The sequence below is a fragment of the Macaca thibetana genome, chromosome 8, assembly GCF_024542745.1.
Source record: "Macaca thibetana thibetana isolate TM-01 chromosome 8, ASM2454274v1, whole genome shotgun sequence".
NCBI classification, from domain to species: domain Eukaryota; kingdom Metazoa; phylum Chordata; class Mammalia; order Primates; family Cercopithecidae; genus Macaca; species Macaca thibetana.
Window position 1 is genome coordinate 127,972,114 of NC_065585.1, and position 15,808 is coordinate 127,987,921.

At 33.9% G+C, this 15,808-nt stretch overlaps 1 protein-coding gene across 8 annotated transcripts in view; it reads right to left on the reverse strand.

The window, feature by feature from the left end:
* TUSC3 (tumor suppressor candidate 3) overlaps window positions 1-15,808 on the reverse strand; it is a 231,473-nt gene that overhangs the window by 43,355 nt on the left and 172,310 nt on the right. The gene's annotated exons all lie outside the window — the stretch shown is intronic.

Genomic DNA, 15,808 nt, shown 5'->3' on the forward strand with positions numbered 1-15,808 from the left:
ACTGTAGGTGGCATCTTAGTATCAAAAGCAAACAATATAACGTGTTAAGGGATTTATCACAAACATACACACATTAAATATAATTCCTGTAGAATTACTGCAAAAGTACAAAGTAGAACAAAACATTTTTATGATTTTTCATCCTTTAAAATAAGTTAGAAGTGACCAAATGTCTAATCACTACTTCCCACATTATCAAAGTTTTTAAAATAAGGAGTCAGCTTTATAAATGCACATAATTCATTATAGCATTTACATTTTTTCAAAACAAAATTATTAAAATTATTTTACCCTATTGAGTAGCATACAGTTGATTATAGAAAATCCAACACAAATCTCCATCTAGATTATCTGGTTTCTAAATTGATTCCCATGATTATTTCTGTTGTTAATCTCTCTTATATCAGTTGCTATGCAGTTGTTTTAAATAAACGTCCTTGTCTAGGTATTCTATTTATATTAAAAAATACTGGAGAAAAAATATAGCAGCTTACAGTACAAATCAATGACTCAACTTTTACATCATTTATGATGTATAATTGTATCATATGCTTCAGATAGTATGCTCACAGTATCTTGTTTTTTCTTCTTTTTCAAACTTTTTCGGGGGTACATGTGCAGATTTGTTACATGGGTAAATGGCATGTTGCCAGGATTTGATGTACAAATGATTTTGTCTCCCAAGTAGTGAGCAAAGTACCTGATAGGTAGTGTTTCAATCCTCACTTTCCTCCCACCCTCCAACCTTAAGTAAACCCCAGGGTCTACTGTTCCGCTCTCTGTCCATGTGTACTCAATGTTTAGCTACTACTTGCAAGTGAGAAGATGTGGTAGTTGGTTTTCTGTTACTGCATTAATTTGCTTAAGATAATGCCTTCCAAGTGCATTCATGTTGCTACAAAGGACATAATTTCATTTGCATGGCTGTGTAGTATTCCATGGTGTATATGTACCACTTTTTTTAAATCCAGTCCACTGTTAATTGACAGTCATATAAAGTAGTTATTACCTGTCAACTTCCAAATGAGGAAACTGAGACTTAGAAAAATTTACCTAACTTGTTCAAGACTGCACAACTACTAATCGGTGAAGTTTGGACTGAAACCCAGGACTGTTTGTATAGGTATGTATGCCCTTCCCACCATATAGTAACTTACCAAAACACAGGAGGAACCTCAAGTAAAACTTTGTAAAAACTTTAATTAAATGTTGACAGTTAAAGTAATTAAAATCAGTATTTAAATAACTGACGAACATATCTGAGTTTAACAGTACAGGATAATATGACCAAATTTACATAACAACTGCAAAGTAGTTTGCCTCTATGAGGATCGCAAACTTAAGGAATAACTTCAGACGTCTTCTAGGTGAGTGGTTTATAATCCTTTCTGTTTATTTTCAGTAACAGAATCTTCTTTGATCAATCTTTTGTCAAGGTCATCAATGGACTCCCCCATTACTAAATCCTATGGTCATATCTAAGTCTTACTGGACTTAATCTACCTGAAAACTCTGCTGCATCTAACCACTTGTTCTCTTTAATATTTTCTTCATTTGACTTCCAGAACCCCAGTCTTGCAGATGATTCTGCCTCACTGGCTCTTCCTCCTCCGGAAGGAGGAGGCTCTTCCCTTCCTACATTCTAGACTCTGGAGTATCTCAGAGCTCAAAAGGCTTAGGCCTCTTCTCTCTACTCAGCCTTCCCAGGTGTTCTCATCCAATTTCATGGCTTTAATTATGTCTATATTGATGATTCTCACATTGGTGTCTAGTCTGATATACTGAAAGTCTGAAAACAGCTAAAATGCAACTCCTGATCTGCCTCTCTTTCTGTCCCAGCATCTTGCTTCTCTCCCATTCTCCCCTAACTCAGGAGAATAACTTAATTTTTCCAGTTGTTTAGGTAAAAATCCTGGAATCACCTTTGTGTCTCTGTCCTTACCTTTCTTTCACTCTTTTCCTTGACTTTATTCCCTCCTTCCTCCTCCCTCCCTCCCTCTCCACATATCCAGTCATTCAAAAAATACTGTTGGCTCTACTTTCAAAATTCATTCCAAATTCAACCACTTTTCACCCCTCCCAGGAAGAACTAGCAAAGGAGGCTAAAAAATAAGGCCCCAAGATCTGTCTGATCCAACCAGTCATCATCTCTTGCCTAGACAATTGCAACAGCCTCCTTTATTCTCTCTGCCTCTACCCTGGAGTTGATTTGTCATTAAGATGAATACTGCTGAAACTATCCTATCATTACTTTGCTCAAAACACTTCAATGCTTTCTCAAATGTGTGAGAAAAGCATCATATCATGCAATGCATTTTGTGCTTCCAGTCACAATAACCAGAAACCTATGTATTTCTTTTCAATTTAAAAATGCAGCTAGGTTAAAATAAATCACACTTTGTCCTTAGAGACTTGGTTCATGAAACTGATCTATAACCGTTGTAGCTTATTTCTTGTATACATAAGGCAGGAGAGAGGAACGGCTTTGGAGACAGTCCGGAATTTGCCACCTACTAACTGTTATTGTGAACAAACTACTTAGCCTCAATTATCTTTAAAATAGGATTAAGAGGATATTCCTCAAGATACTTTCCTAAAAATCATATAAGATAGTATGATATACAATAGTGTAATTGATCAAATAGAAATCATTTCATAGTCTCCACTTCAACAAACTTTGTATCTTTTTCACTTGATCTTAGCCAAAAGGCCGAAAAGCTGTTTTTATCTTCTCAACAAACAGCATTCAGAAATTCATTTCCTTTTAGTAAGTGAATTTAGTGTGTTGAACTGATAGTTTTAAAAGATAATATTCAGGAATGTATACTAACATTCTATAAAATACATTCAGGAATGTATACTAACATACTATAAAAACATTGATTTTTGTACATCTTTTTATTTTTGTCTTCAAAATCATATCAAAAGTAGATACCCTAAGAGCCTTCAGGATTTACTTAGCTTGAATTTGTTTGCAAATTTTTAATTCATCAATTAGTATGTATCAGGCACCACCTCAGGCAACAGAAATCCAGCAGTTATAGGAAAAAATACCTATGTTCTCAAGCAGCTTACACACACAAATTACAAGATTACATTTTATCTACTAATGTGCAACAAAGAGATTACTGGCATACACCAAAAGCTATAAGAGTAAGCACAAGAATAAGAATGAGTAAGTATTGCAAAAGTCTTAAATATTGAACTTAGATAGTTAGCTTTCATTTATGGGGCCCTTAAAGCAATGATTTAATTCACTTAAAATTAACCTTAGGTCTGCGATTTTAACCTGGTCTTAAAAATTTGTCTCTAACAGATGTATATACTTTCAAAATCCTTTGAAAGAGGGAATATTGAATAATGAATTCCCTGAAAGCTAAAGCATGGTGTTCATTTATTTATTTTCCTCTCTGATTTTTTACTAATTCTCATGAGTGAGGGAAATAGCAGTAACTCAGGATAATTTATTCCAAAATATATATTTAACTTGTATTAATAAGGGCAATGCATTTTCAGATCAGGTGAATAGTCAAGAAAAAAATGTGTGCAGGCTTTGATAATGAATACATATCAATTCTTCCACAGGAACAAATGTTTCAACAAACCATTAATATCAATGTTTTTTATTTGTGTAGGCCATTGAATATTTCTCTTCTTTTTCTTTTGTTTTTGAGACAGTTTCACACTTTTTGCCCAGGCTGGATTGCAGTGGCGTGATCTCGGCTCACTGCAACCTCCGCCTCCTGGGTTCAAGCGATTCTCCTGCTTCGGCCTCCTGAGTAGCTGGGATTACAGGTATACACCACCATGCCTGGCTAATTTTTTTATTTTTAGTAGAGATAGGGTTTCACCCTGTTGGCCAGGCTGGCCTCAAACTCCTGACCTCAAGTGATCCGCCCACTTTGGCCTCCCAAAGTGTTGGGATTATAGGCGTGAGTCACCGCACCTGGCCTCATTGAATATTTCATAGAGCATATGAACCAACATAAAATAAAAAGTGGTTCAATAAAAAAAATGGTTCATAAAAATAAGGTTGTAAGAAAATTCATTGCCATGACTCATGACTTAAAGCCCAATTTTATGTAGAAGAAAAACAGTATAGCATAATATGAGAAAACAATATATATAAATGATATGTTCTTAATTTCAACTAACATACTTGAAAATAAAAAATTGTATATTTTGTTTAATATAGTTTCTATACCTCTTATATGGCAATATCAAGAATGAGTAAACATAAAATGGAAATGAAGCTAAATATACTCTATATCAGTATGTGAAATAAACCTGATTCCACTTATTACTAAATTCTTGGGAACATGACACCAGTCAGCATGTTCTGCTTTTTCAACATTTTTAAATTCTGCTGGTAGAATTTAAACACATGTTCTGAAAATAAGAATGGCTACGGTGGACCAATAGGTTGTTACTTGAGAAGGTAGCTATGGCAACAAAAAGCAAACTGAACTTAGAAGTCAGTTTCCAGTGCTAATAATGGCCATTCAATTTAAAGAAGTAGTGGTTACTTAATGAGTTCAGTAGTTTGGGCCTCAGTTTCCTAATCTGCAAATTGGAAACTGACAGCACGAAGGAAACAGTGCAGTGCAGTAGTTTATAAAATAGATTTTAGTCAAATTCCCTGAAGTCAAGTTTCACAAGAAAGACCTTGAGCAAATTACTCTAAACTTCAAATTGTTAAGCTCTTTGACCGAAATAGTAAAGTGTGACAAGTGAATTGATAATACATGTAAAATAGCCTAATGCCTGAAACACAGTAAGAAGTCAATAAATATAATCTATCACCACCACCACCACCACCACCACCATCATCACCAATCATCTAAGATTCAAATGAGATTCCAAATTTTAATGTCTTAGGACATATGATTCATAGATAAAATTAGTCTCCACTGGTTTATGCCCATTGTTAATTCAGTAATAGCAAACTATATCTGAGTTAATTCTCTTGCCAGTGAGTAATTTGTTTTTGTAAATTTATGCAAATCCCTTATATACCAACCTGATATTATTAGCCTTGAGAGTAAAACATATTAACAACCAGCCTGTTTAACCCTAACAATGACTGCTTTAGTTAAATGGGCTTTGGATCAAAACCAAATTCTAATATAAGCAGAGTGCAAAAAGTTGTTCAGTAATACATATTTGCCAGAAAATAGCTATTTTGAAGACAATAATACACAGTGTTAAAATTAATTATTTCTCTTATTCACTGATAAAGCAGTGCTGGTATCGCTTTGCTTTGGCGTATAATCCCTACTAAAAAAAAAAAATTAAAATGCTTAAATCAATCCCATGAAATTTCCGAATTTTGATCATTTTTTAAATTATAACTTATTTTTAAAAGGCCCATTTATAACATTAAGTAAATGACAAATGAAACTAAGATTTGACAGTGTTGGATGATACCCAAATGGTGATTTGTCTCAGTTTGGGTCAAATCCACAAAAACACTTTTTGGTCCTTTCTTCTTGCATTTTAAAATAATACATGATTGCAAAATAAACCAAGAGCTTGTCCGCAGCTAGAGGAAACAAGGCTGATTATCTCTGACTAACTATATGAATTCTTTCAGTCCAATCTTGTCATGCAGTTTTACGCAAATCAGTATGAAATGATATGCAAATTTTTTTCCATCTATTTTCTTTCATCCTCCTTGAAAACATCATGAAAAAGTACTAGTGTAAATCCTTTCCGTCTGTTTCAGTCCTTTATTCACTACCTGCCAGAACAAGGGCAATGGACACGCAAAATCTGAGAAAATCTTCTAAGTGATAATCTCTCAATTGTTTAGCATCTGATTCAGTAATCTTTATGAATACAGAAATTATTGCAATAGCAAAAAAAAGGAAGAAAATATGATAATTTACTGTCAACCTAAAAACAAGAGGGAAAAAACCTTGTATTATCCTTGACAACACTTCTCAGAAGTCAGAGGGTTGCCTTACTGTTTTTAAATGAACCTAACTATCCCTGAAATTCATCTTAACTACTTAAGATTTTCCAGTAGAAAAGTCCTAGTTTTCCTGATCAATGTCTATATAAAATGAGAGATCTGCTTTTCTGTGCATGACAGAATCAGTTTATTTTTGCTGAGTGTCTTAGTCTGCTTGGTTGCCCTAACAAAATACCATAGACTGGATGGCTTAAACAACAGAAATAATTTTCTCACAGTTCAAGAGATTCAGAGTCCAAGATGAAGGTGCCAATGGGATTGGTGTCTGGTGAGGACTCCCCCTGGGCAGAAGAGAGCCAGCTCCTCACTGTGTGCTCACATGACCTCTTCTTTGTGAGGGATAGAGACAGGTAGGCGTCTCGATACTTTCCTCTACTTCTAAGGCCAACAATCCAATCAGATTAGGGACCTTCTCTCATGACCGTATTTAAACTTAATTGCCTCCTAAACGCCCATGTCCAAACAGTCACATCTGGGGAGTTAAGACTTCGACATCTGAATTTTAGAGGAACAAAATTCAGTTCATACCTCTCAGTAATTCTAAGTGAATAAGATAGCATTTCAAAACCTATCAACTAGTGGGAATGTAGTCATGATACTAGTCCCAAGTCTCCTTTGTGTGCTAAAATACTATGAATTATTTTCTTTTCAGTTTCGTTTTTAGGATACTAATGTCCAGGAAAGGATACTTTTGAACTCTTAAGACAGGAAGTATCTTGGTTCATCACTGTAACTGCACAAAGTAAGCTTAAATCCCACTCTAACATTCTAATAAAAGATTCCTGTTTCTTACTAGTTACATGTTTGTAGTCCTATCCTTGGGGTCTTCTTTGAGGCAGCATTAGTTCTTACTAGGCTCTACACCAAATGGCAGATGTGATATAGATGATAAAATACTCAGGCCAAGTCCTTCTGGATTTGCTGGAAAGAAGAGATATAAATGGGTATCATCTCCATCCAGGTGACAAAGAATGCCACTTGTTTGATTTCCCAGACGCTGCACGTAACTTCTGCTGGAAATTCCTAAGCACTTCATTAAATATTTGGCTTCCACTAAAAAATGATTACAACAGAGAAATAAAACAGTTCTTCATGAAAACAGTGACAAATCTTGATTACTTGTCACTCAAAGAATTTTTTTTCTGTGAGGTGTCAGCAATAAGCCACCATTCTCTTTTCATCTGAAGCTGCAGGACATTGTTTAGCAATGTCTCAGCTGAATTTACTGCAACTCTGTTATAGAATACGAAATCCTTACCTGGCCCAACCATACTCCAAAAAGTCATCTTGGAATTTTATTTTCCTATTTGAGGATCAAAAGGGTTGATACTTAACCTAAGTTAGTGGTTCTCAAAAGAATTTCAAAATAATGTGTGCATGAAATTGACCAGAGATATTTGTTTAAGAAACAGATTTTCAGGCTCTATATATGGAAATTCCAATGTATCAGGTCTGTGGTAGGACGAGAAATATGTACTACTTAAGAGCTATAAGCCATGACTAAATAACACTAAATAACTACATTTTGTGGGAGGCTGTATGGGAAGGTGCAATGTATAATACTGTAAAAGCTTTCAGAAAGGCTATATATTCAGGGAAGACTTCTCACTAGTAAGAAGAAGAAGAAACTTCTCACTAGTATTTTAAAAGTTTTTTAAAATAATAAATGAACTGCTACACATCCAGATAAAATATCTTAATAGTGTAAGATGATTTGTTTTTTAATAAAAAAATTTCCACTGGAACAGTGGGAGTTGAGAGCTCTACAGACAGAAGCCATATAGAGAGCTTGTGGCAAATTGCGCCTAAGCAATAGAAGATTCTACATACATGAAGTTAATCAGGCAGGTAAGCAACACCACATAACAACTAACATATTTCTGAAAATTCAGATTGCAGTCATCCTGTCTAGTATTTTCAGAGCATCTCTAGAATACTATAAGAGGCATGGTAAATATTACAGGAAGAGAGAAACTGAGCCTTTTGGAGATGGAAGAACCAAATGGTGGGTTAGTAGCTTCTAACCAGAGACTGGATTAAGTCCACGGATTTTTGGTTAACTGTGGCCCCATGCTTGGTCTTATTCAGTCCCTTCTTCATAAAAAGTTATCTGTCCTGATAGTAAAATGGAGAAATAGCTCTCTTGGTGAGCTTTACCTTTATTACACTGTCAGTAAGACTGGTAGTCTAGGTGTTAAAGATAAAAGAAAAAAAAAAGAGAGACAAAACAAAACCCATCAATAGTAAGGAAACCCTAAGCAGAATATACTGAAATAATTAACGATAACTGGCCCTCCGTAGAAAGTCAGTCAACAAAAACACAGACTGCAAGTATGGAAAACTCCTAGGATCCTAGGATAACACAAAACAACCCTAAGCCCCAGACACTAGTGAGACAGCTAATGGGAATCAACTGTGTTTCAGGAAACACTTTATACTGTTTGATCAAAACTGTTAATAGGACCAATTAGAGAGCTTCTCATTCTACTGTATTTTCCAAATAAATGTTGAGAGAACAAAAATACAACAACACAATAAGATGAAGTTTCTTCTAAATACAAACTTTAAAAGTCTGTCCCATGAACTGCTTAAGTAATTTTAGTAATTTGTGTTTTGTTGATAATACATTTCTAGACTTATGGATTTCATTTTGTTCACTAACAAAGAAAAATGGAAATATATAATTGCATAGAATTTTCTTGTGCAAGTAAATGAAATTAAAAGTTCAAAATGAAAAAGTATTACATCCTTCAGCATTTTAAAATTCAACTGAATAGCTTTTAATGTAAGATACAGAAAATATGTATATCTATGCTAGAATTGCTTTTGTAGCTGTCACATTGGGTATACATGAAAAGTATAATATAATCTCTGTGTATGTGTGTGTGTGTATTTTACTTTTTATCCTGGGGGGGAAAAAAGCAACTATATCAAGGAACATTAATATTCTCATATCATTATTATAAATGTAAATACAAAATACAAAACCAAAAAAAACTTAAATAACTTAAAATTTTCATAATTCTGCATTAAGGATGAAGTTACTCGTTTCATATCACCAAATATTTTGTACTGTGATTGTCTAAGAAATGAATTAGGAACAGGTTCTCTGTGCCCTAATCTAGATTTGCCAATAAATTGAATGATTTCCCCCAGGAAAGCTATGTAACCACTGTGTAATTCATTTTCTAAGTACAAAACATTTTTTCTTACTTAGGGGTGATTAGGAGATAAAAAAAGATGTTATTAGCAAGCAAAGTCTATAAAATGTGTTTAAACAAAAAATAAGAATCATTGTCTTCTTTAAAGCAGTCTGTCTCTTACATTTTCCTTTGATGTACCTATGAATATGAATGTCCATAATACTCTCAGTATTCACATGAAAATGCTTTGACAATTCTATAAGCACATGAACATGGATGACAAGAACCCTGGGTGGCCAGGGAATTACTCTTTAATAACGAACCTTTTCACATGTCTGTTATATTGCCCTTTGATCATTATCTGGATTTGTATTTATTTGTGGTCACTGCCTCAATTGCAATATAATCAAAATCTCTCTCTCAGTGCCATTATATCATCCTAAACTACTATGTCCAGTACTTCAGATAGCTTTACTTTACATTCTTGAAACTTCTCTTATATGGTCTCAAGAATGACATTTCCCCTAAAGCTCACCTAATGCCAGCAGCTTTGGAACTCTAATGTCATCCATTTGCTCTGTATGTCCAGGACCACTGCATTGTGATGAGCAAATCTAGAAAGTCACTGCTTCTAAATCTTTGACATCAGAGACTTTATCTTGACATCTGATATGAAATACAGTACAACAGTATGATAAATGAAACGTGTCTAAGAAATAAAAATGGCCCTAAGGATTCAGATATTAGGCCTATATAACATGGTTGACAGTACCATGGCTTTGCAGGCCTTCAGACTGAGTTTAATAATGAGTGTTACTTGTTGAGGCTGCCTAATGAGACTTAAATTTAGAGGTAATTTTATATTTCTTTAAGCTTGCTATTTGAAGGCTACAGATGAACAAAATTCATTTTTATATTTAATCAGTAAACTATCAGTGTGAATCAAGGTATATAAGAAATGTTCTGTGTATATATATACCATATTTAACAATGATATATCACTTCTGCTTCTGCTACAAATACTTTATAGCACTCAGCCTGGGCAACACTGTGAGACACTATCTCTACAAAAAATAATTAGCTGAGTGTGGTGGCAAGTGCCTCTAGTCCCAGCTACTCAGGATGCTGAAGCAGGAGGATCACTTGAGCCCAGGAGTTTGATGTTACAGTGAGCGATGATCATGCCATTGCATTCCAGCTTGGGCAACAGAGTAAGAGCTTGTCTGTACAGAAACAAACACACACAAAACTTTATAGCACTAAACACAATAATCACGTTTAACAGAAATCCCATACTCTAATGGTTTGGATCTCTGGTTCCATGCGAGACTTCTAGGCTTGAATTCTGTGTGCAATTGAGCATTTTATTTAGCCAACATATGGTGCAGTTTCCTGGCATGTGAAATGGGGATAAAAGGATCTGTACTTCATTAAGGTCGTTATAGTAAGTTAAAGTTTTTAGAAAAGTGTGATGTAAGCTTTCAGTGTTAGCTATTGTGGTTGTATGTTATCATGTTTATTTATTCTACAAATATGTATTGAGTGTCTAATACATGACAGGTTACATTCCTAGGCATGTGAGATAAAATAGTGAACAAAGCAATTATCTCCGGCCTCATGGGGCTGTGTGTGTATGTGTTTGGGAGATGACAGACAAAAAACAGTGATTCTAAAAATATGTATGTGTACAATATAAAACGAACTGTACACTGTAAGTGCAAAGTGCTGTAAGAAAAGGAAAACCAGAAAAAAGTAAGGGAGTCAGAAGTATTGACAATGGGGAGCAGGTTGCAATTTAAATGGGAAGAGAGTCAGGATAAACACCACAGAGACTGTCTTTGGCATCTGAACACAGTTGTGAACAAGGGAAGGCAGTTCGTCATATGGATTCTGGGGGAAGCACATACAAGAAAGATGGAATAATGGTCAGCACGAAGGCCTTAAGATAGACATATGTTCAAGGAACAGTAAGAGGGTTAATGTGCTGGTGAAGACTTAGATGTTATGCTGAATTATATGGTGAGTCATAAAAGGAAGACTGTGAGAAGAGTGACATGAACTATGTCAAGAACAGACTATAATGAAGCAAGAATAGAAGCATGGAGACTAGGGAACGTTTACTACAGTAATCCAGACCAAAGATGCTGATGACGTAAGGCAGTTCGACAGCAGGTAGTAAGAAGTGATCTGATCCTGCAGCAGGTGGTAAGAAGTGATCTGATCCTGGATATATTTTAAAAGAAAAAATACATACATATATATATATGTATATATTTGAAGGAAGAATGACAAGATTTGTTTACTGTGTGTTTTTATACAAAAAGCAACAACATTATAACTGATAGGATGTAAAGATTTAGTTATTTTAACGTCCAAATTCACAGTAAACACATATTTGAGTATTTGTAATATAAATATAGACCATTTAATATTTAAGTTCAATTGAGGATATATGAATTTCAAATAAAATCAACATAAGTTATATATTTAAGTTTATGAAAATTAAAGAGGTCACCAAAATGGTAAATTGTACTTTAATTACAAGAGAGATACATTATTTGTCCATGAAGTTCTATTCTCTTTTTATATTTCTCTCCTTTGGAAGATGTGTATCCTTAAATTCAACAGCTCTTTTACATGAAAGACTCCATCCCAGACAGGTCTATATTTTCACAATTTATGAAGTAAGTACCGGTTTCTGACTTGATATCCCACTTGAATGTCCTAACACTCTAAAATCAAAACCGTACAAATAAATGTCAATATTCTCCACACAAACAAATTTATCTTCCCAGCACGCCAAGAACCTATCAGTATTACAACCATTCTTCTAATGACCTAAGCTTCAACTCTGACATCTCTGCCCTACAATCAATCACAAAGCTAATGGGCATTTCCTATTTTCTACTGCCACTTTTCTATTACTTTGACCCAAATGATTCTGTCTGAATGTTTAACGTATCATGCTTGGATTATCACTCATCTTTACTTTCCAATTCCTCACTTCTAGTTAAATTTTCCAAAATCACTACTTTCATCAATCTATTACTCACAAACATTTGAAAACTTAAAATTGATTAGAGGTAATTCAAATCCCTTGGCAATCTATGCCAAACATCTTTGAATCAATCAATAAATAAATATTCAGTATTTAGATATTGTTTCATAAAATACAAAATGCAAGTAAATATAAAACATAGTGTCTTGGCTCAAAAGGAAATATAGTATATATACTTAAAAATGTCTAATCATGCAAGGCAAAATAGAATCTTCATTCTCTTTTAAGTATTTTGTTTAACACTCAAGATTTAGTAGAGTAAGATGTAAATCTGTGCTTGAGTTAACCTCCTTCGTAACTGGGGATAAAAGTGTTTCTCTTCTTGAGAGCTGCTATAGGACTCAGCAGATCACAAATTAATAAAATTGGCAATTAAGTTGTATGGTACAAAATGAAGAATAGAATTTTGGTGGTCAATTTAACTATATGTCCAAATGAGTGCTAGAGAAACACAAAAGTTGAAATTACAGTAGGCTGACATGGAAAGACTCCAGATATGGTTAACTATAAACAGAATATTTTAATGTAGATTATACTGAGGTAAGTAAGGAATATTGAGACAGGATTTCAAACAGGTACAATGTGACAAGGAAATTAATAGAGGATGGAAAGCAAAATTGTTTCTCTGGTCTTACTGGGAAGGAGTTTGGAGGCAGACATGATTGGGATACCAGATTATGTACAATTTTCTTCACATCTCTATAAACAAAATCACATATTTCAGTAAAAGCAGTCTCTTCATTATTCTCAAACACTCCTATCCCCATTTTGACCTCTATACAGGTTCTTAAGGCTGTTCCATCTCTTTTCCTGATTCATCTCAAAAAATGATGTTTCCTCTTATTGACAGACCAAAATTCACATTGATTTTAAGGCTAATTCAAATTCCACCTCCTTTAATGAAGATTTTTTCCTAAAATTTTGCCTCAGGATAATATTTATTGCTATTAAACTATTCCAATACTTACTATCTATAACATTTGACCTGTATTTTAAACATATATGGATTTATAATGTCATAGTGTTGTTTTCAAGCCGTAAATCCAGAATTCTGTCTATTGCAGGGAAAATGATATTATTTACAGAAGACAATAAAGGAGAACAGGCTTCAAATACATCCTTCAATATATTTTAAAACAATTAAATAATACAATACATTTAAACCTTACAGTAAAATATTCAGGGATTTTTAAAATTCAGAGCATCTAATTATAATTCTCTATTTTTTTGATTTCTCAAATGAAGCTATTATTAAAGTCTTCAAAAGGGTATGAAGAACAGTTAAACTCAAAAAATCGCATAAACAGTAGAGAAAAAGAGTGATGATTTAAATAATTATGTAGTAAATGTTCTTCAAAATTAATAAAACCAGAGTTACTCATTTCATATTTACACTGAGCTCATTAAATAATTATTTTCATTTTTGGTAAGGAGTTTTTTGCCAGTGAAGTTTCTTAACAAATAAATATTGATATTTGATACTTAGTATATACTATTAGTATATAATTAAAATATTTCTCCAGAGATTTCAAAGTCTATTTCATCATTAGTAATTAATGTATCACAAGTCTATCAGTGTATTACAACACAGCACTTATACACACTTATTCAATTTTTTACCCATAAATTGGTTGTATCAAATATACTTCTATTTTTGACAACTTTTTCTTTATAGATTTCAAAAAGGTTACATTGACTTGCAAATATCAAAATCATACTTACTTATAAGAGTGTGTGACACTGTAAATATGCTTAATTTAAAAATGAAGAACAACTTTTCCTTAAACTGGTCTTTTTTTAAGCTGGTTAATTTATATGAAATCCCTCAGATTCGTCCTTAATGAGAAATACGTATTAATGAAAACAAGAACATTCACAAAACTTCAATTAGAATTTTTGTTTTTTTCTTCTGGAGACAGAGTCTCGCTCTGTCACCCAGGTTGGAGTGTAGTAGCACAATCTTGGCTTGCTGCAACCTCTACCTCCTGGGCTCAAGTGATTCTCCCGCCTTAGCCTCCCGAGTAACTGGGACTACAGATGTGTACCATCACATCAAGCTAATTTTTGTATTTTTAGTAGAGACGGGGTTTCACCATATTGGCCAGGCTGGTCTTGAACTCCTGACCTCAAGTGAACTGCCTGCCTTGGCCTCCAAAAGTGCTGGGATACAGGCGTGTGCCACCACGCCCACCCCTTCCATTAGAATATTTAAGCACAGTCAACACTCATTTTACATTGCATATTTAAGATCTTTGCTTTTTTTTTGTATATAAATCATACCTCAATACTAAAAAGAGATACGTTTTCATGGAAATATTATTTGGAAAACGTTAGGAGAACCAAATGAGAATTGTTTCATCATATCCACAGAAAAGTATGCCCATGGGTTTTACATTTATAATCTGGAAGCATTTTTTTTTTTTCTAAAACAGACTACTGCTAGAAAAATGTGAAATAATTTTTTATTTTTTACATCAGGAAATGTACAGTAGTCCCTCCTTATCTTTGGTTTTACTTTCTGTGGTATCAGCTACCTGCTGTCAACTACAGTCCGAAAATATTCTGTGGAAAATTCCAGAAGCAAACAATTCATATGCTTTAAGTTGCAGGCTGTTCTCAGTAGTGTGATGAAATCTCACACCATCCTGTTGTGTCCTCCCTGGGGTGTGAATCGTGCCTTTGTACAGCATATCCACACTGTACATGCTACCCTCCCATTAGTCACTTAGTGGGCCACTCAGTTATCAGGTTGACAGATCACAGGAAGAAGAAGAATGGGTATAGTACAATTAGGTATTTTAAAGGAGAGACAGACCACAGACCACATCCACATAACATAATTTATTACAGAATATTGTTATAATTGTTCTATTTTACTATTAATTATTGCTGTTCATCTCTTACTGTCCCTAATTTATAAATTAAACTTCATCCTGGTATGCATGTTTAGGAAAAAACACAATATATATAGAGTTTGCTACTATCTGAGATTTCAAGCACTCAGGGATTGTCCTGGATTAGGGTGGACTGTATAAAGATTATTTAATTTAATAATCAAAACAGAAAAAAAAGAAACCTTGAGGTGTACAGGTTCTTCCATTTTACAGAAAAGGTTAAGTAACTTGCTTAATCAAGAAGTGTCAAGGGGCACCTGCATTCAAATGCAGAGTTGTATAATGTGCAATTCCATGCTCTTATTGTTGTATCATAGTTTCCAAAATAATCCAGTTTAAAATTATAAAGAGGTACAAAGAGGAAGAAATCCTACCAAGAGAGCTATTAACAATAAAATGCAAAATTCAGTTCTGAGTATCTGAAAATAGAAAACCAGTATCTACTAGAATTGGTTATATAGCTCTCACTTTAGACATTCTCTGGGTTTAATATACATCTTTCTTTTGAACATTCATCTTCTCAATTAAGTTTACTGATTCTTTATCAAACTGAACAAACTGAAAGAAACCTTAAACTAGCAGAGAGAGGACAAGAAATTATATATTTAGCATTCCTACTAAGAAAAAAGTATAACCTTGGAAATTATGTAGTACTGAAACATCTGGATTAATACCAGATGTTTTAAGATAGCTCACAATTCTTCATTAGTACAATTATTTCAGAACCATGTTAGTATTA